The 4,053-nt window shown below is 40.0% G+C and overlaps 1 non-coding gene across 1 annotated transcript; it reads left to right on the forward strand.

Annotated features, from left to right (window-relative positions):
- Positions 1–3,665: 3,665 nt before the first annotated feature.
- On the forward strand, positions 3,666–3,738 carry TRNAR-CCU. Its single transcript has one exon. It is a non-coding gene; the product is annotated as a tRNA-Arg (tRNA).
- Positions 3,739–4,053: the final 315 nt, after the last annotated feature.

Raw genomic sequence — 4,053 nt, forward strand, 5'->3', positions numbered from 1 at the left:
ACATGACTAAGGTAGGGCCATAGAATCTGCTATCTGACATGAACTATTTGTCTTTTTAAATTGTCTCCCACAACTAAAATGTGAGTGCTCTGAGAATAGGGATCCTGTCTGTCTTATCATCTTACTGATAGGAAATTAAGGTATGGAGAGGTCCCATAGGTATGAAATGGTAGAGCCAGGATTTGAACTAAAAGTCTGGCTCTGAAGTCCATGCTATTAATCACTACATTAGATTACCTCTGCTAATAAAAGAAATGAAAGTAATTGGATCGGATAGAAGATTGTGGACTCTAAATTAAACCTAAATAATAATAGTTCTTTCCCTTGAAGTCAGAATGTCTACAGTAAGCATCAAATTACTGTGTTCATTATTGGAGCAGATGGAAATACAGAAGAGAGACATTAAGAAAACTGCATTTATTAGAAAGGCTGAAAGTGTCCATGACACAACCCTGAAAGACCATCTTGTCCATCCCCCTGTCTCCAAGTAGGAGTGCACGTCCACCTTATTAGGAACAGTATAGTCAAATGTGATTTTTAGTCTTTAGAGACTATTTCTACAACCACCTCTGGAAATGCATGCGAATGTCTCACGATTCTCTCAGCAAGTTTTCTTCATGTTAGACCTAAATCGTCCAATTTAATTGCTCTATGACTTGGATCAGCTCTTCTTTGTAAAATTTAGATCAAGGGTTGCAAAGTGGCAGACTATGGGCCAAAACCAGCTTACAGACATATTTTGTTTTGCCTGCACCAACAAAAATGTTTCAATAGTTGCCAACATTTAAAAATAGGGATAGTTATATTTAAAAAGCCAGCTCTTGCTGAAATAAGTTGAAATAAGTGAAAGGGTTTACTTAGAATTATCTAGGCTTTGAAAGTATAAAAGACTTTAAAAGTCTTTTATAAAACCTTCTGAATTTGATGTTTTCTTTAAGGGCTCATATTAACAGATTTCAACTTACTTAAGTAACATAAGATTTTTTTTCTACATATTCTTGGGTCAATTTAAGTAAGTTGTATTTTTCTGTGAATGTAATAATTTTTTCGGTAGAGAGAGAGAGAGAGAGAGAGAGAGCATGAATAGGAAAGAGGGGCAAGGGGAGAGAATCTTAAGAGGGGTAGAGGGAGAGAACCTCCAGGCTCAGCATGGAGCCGGACACAGAGTTCAAACCCATGACCCTGGGACCATGACCTGAGCTGAAATCAAGAGTCAGACATTCAACTGACTGAGTCACCAAGGCACCCCTATGAATAATTTAAACAAAGTCTTCAAACGTATTGACAAAAAGTTTTTTTATAATGTCCTTTTACTACCATAATGTCTACAGCATCTACAGTACTATTTCCCTTTTCATTCCTTTTATTTAATCTCCCTTTTCTTCCCTGATATGGGATAATTTTGCCAGACATCTATTTTATTGTTGTGAACCAATTATTTGTTTTATTTACCTTCTCTGTTGTATCTATTTGCTATGTCAATAATTCTGCTATTATTTCTCAATTATTATATGTCTTTAGGTAGGATATGCTATTTCTTAAAGTTTTCAAGTTAGAATCTTAGATCATTAATGTTGGTCTTTTCCGACAAACATTTAAGCTTTCCATTTCTGAGTGTCTTTTTCACTGTACCTCACAAGTTTTGATAGATAATATTTTATTGTCTGATACTGAATAATTTTAAATTCACATCATGATTTTATTCTCTTTGACCCATGAGTTATGGAGGACTTGGGAAATTGGCATTTCTCATCCATGCCAAACCTCTTTCTAGTCGTCTTCTAATCCTGCAAAGCCTGAAAAGTTAAAGGTTCATTGGTCAGATTCCCTTGCAGCTGAAAGTGAATTAAGTCCTTTCACCAGATGCGTCTACACATGATTTAAAAGGTGGAACAGAAGTAAACATCATCGCAGGCGGTCTTCAAAGATGGCAACACAGGAGGCTCCTGAGCTCCTCTCCTCCCACAAACACGCTGAATGAACAACTGCACATGGAGCAAATCCCCCCGAGAGAAATGCAGAAACCACCTGAGTGGCCGCCACACAGTGAGCAAATGAAAATACCACACGAAATGGGTAGAAGAGGCTGAGACACAGTCTCACCATAAACCCCACTGCAGCACAGTGCCATGCAATTGGAGGGAATCCCCAACTCCCAGGCTCTCTCTGATGAATAAAGTGTTTAGACTCTACATTTACAGCCCCAAATTTAAGAGTCTCGTGTGAAGGACAGGCTCCCAAAACACCTGCTTCTGAAAGCCAACAGGGCTTGCATCCATGAGATCCCCAAGACTACAGTAAGCAAACAAGCAGATAAAAACAGGCACAAGCACTTGCCATGGCTATCCCCCCAAGCGCTCGGAGCAGAGGGAGCAGGCAGAAATGCCCATCTCCCAGTCTTTTCCTAAAACGGGTCTATTTGCATACTTCAGTAACTGCTGTCTGAGGGTAAGGTTTCTAGTTTAGCACACATCTAGGAGCTAGCTTCTCTGCAGAGACCAAGGAGGTCTACGGACAGCTCCCCTGCTTTTTCTCTCTAGCCCACTCCAAGTCACCAGTAGTTCCCTGGAAGGAGTTTGTATACACATCTAGTGCCCCAGTGTTTGCTGCTGCCACCTGAGGAGGAGCCTCCTGGATCACTTGGCTCCAAGAGCCAGTGGGACTTGCATCAAGAGTCCCATAGGACTATAGCAAGCAAGGAGTTCTTAATAGGCTCAGAAGCACCTTCCCACAGCTGTATGCCCAGGCCCAGTGCAAAGGCAGCAAGTAAAAATACCTACCTCACAATTCTTCCCTGGAAGGGGCCTACCTACATATTTTTCCAGCTGCTGCCTAAAGGTCAGTAAGGCTTCCAAATGGCCTGAATCTAGGCACTGACTGTGATCCTCCCCTCTTCGGGACACTGATGGGTCTTGGCACATCCTCAACTACTGGGAGCCACTAGGAACAAAGAAGACAGCTTGGATAATCACAAAGGTATGAAGGACAACCAGGAGCCAGGCTCCTTGATGAGGTTTATCACCTACTCAAGACCACTCTGTCAAGACTGGGAGAAGTGGCTGTTTTATTTAATGCCCAGAAACCAACACTGAGTCCAAGGAAATGAAGGAAAAGAGGAATATATTCTAAACAAAAGAACAAGATAAAATTCTCAAACAAATCTTAATGGAGAGAGAAGTGATTTATATGACAAAGAGTTCAAAATAACAGTCATAAAGATGCTCACCAAAATCAGAGGAACAATACATGGACAATACAAATATTTCAGCAAAGAAAATAGTTTAAAAGTACCAAACAGAAATCACGGAGGTGAAGAATGCAATAACTGAACTGAAAAGTTCAATAGCAGGTTTAAACAGAAGAAATCGAACGAAAGAATGGATCAGTGAACTCAAGGACATGACCACTGAATTCATCCAAGCAGAGGAACAAAAATAAAAAAAGAAAGAGAGTGAAGGTGACTTAAGGGATTTTTGGGACACCATCAAGAAGACCGATATCCACGTTATGGAAATCCCAGAAAGAGAAATGGGAGAGAAAGATGCAGAAACATTATTCAAAGAAATAATGGCCAAAGTCTTCCCTTTCCTAGGGATAGAAAGAGACACCCAGATTCAAGTCCAGAAAGTATCTGTAAGAGTCATCTAAGACCCAACCCAAGGGGCACCTGGCTGGCTCAGTCAGTAGAGCATGCGACTCCTGATCTCAGGGTTGTGGGTTCAAGCCCCACATTGGGTGTAGAGATTACTTAAAAATAAAATCTAAGTTAATTAACTAATTTAAATAAATAAACCCAAGACACATTAAATGGTCAAAAGTTAAAGTCAGGAAAAAATGTTGAAAGCAGTAAAAAACAAAACAAAACAAATTATAACATACAAGAGCAACCCCATCAGATTTTTCATCACAAACTTTGCAGGCCAGAAGGAAGCAGGAAGATACATTCAAAGTGCTAAAAAAGAAAAACTGCCAACCAAGACTATTCTGCTTAGCAAAGTCATCCTTCAGAACTGAGGGGCAGACAAAGAACTTTAGAGACAAGCAAAAGCTGAT

Source organism: Felis catus, chromosome A2, assembly GCF_018350175.1.
Source record: "Felis catus isolate Fca126 chromosome A2, F.catus_Fca126_mat1.0, whole genome shotgun sequence".
Lineage (NCBI taxonomy): Eukaryota > Metazoa > Chordata > Mammalia > Carnivora > Felidae > Felis > Felis catus.